This window comes from Sinocyclocheilus anshuiensis, unplaced genomic scaffold (assembly GCF_001515605.1).
Source record: "Sinocyclocheilus anshuiensis isolate Anshui unplaced genomic scaffold, SAMN03320099.WGS_v1.1 scaffold5194, whole genome shotgun sequence".
Classification (NCBI taxonomy): Eukaryota; Metazoa; Chordata; class Actinopteri; order Cypriniformes; family Cyprinidae; genus Sinocyclocheilus; species Sinocyclocheilus anshuiensis.
Genome location: NW_015556224.1, coordinates 53812 through 54282, shown reverse-complemented (window position 1 = coordinate 54282; position 471 = coordinate 53812).

Genomic DNA, 471 nt, shown 5'->3' with positions numbered 1-471 from the left:
CCAGTGAGAAGGGATATGTTAATGATGTGAGTGAGTGCAGGTACAACGGCAGGTGAAATGGCTTGAAGGAGATGAGATGGAATAGGATAAAGCGGACAAGTAGTAGGATGATTAGAAAGGATGAGTTTGGAGAATTCTGCCTCAGAGAGTGAAGAGAAGGTTGTGAATGAGTGTATGTTTGATGGTAAGATGTGCTTGACAGATTGTGGTGTGGAAAATTTTGCACTGATGTTTTTAATTTTATTAATGAAAAGTGGCAAAGTCGTCAGCTATTAGAGTTGATTCAGGAGGGGGAGCAGGAGGACAAAAGAGCGAGGGAAATGTTTTAAAGAGCATGCGAGAGTTAGACGAATTATTAATTTTGTTATAGTAGTATGTCCTTTTAGCAGTGGAGACCTTAGCAGTGAAGGAAGAGAGGAGTGACTGATACACATTAAGGTCAGTAAGATTTTTGGATTTGGACACGCTCTT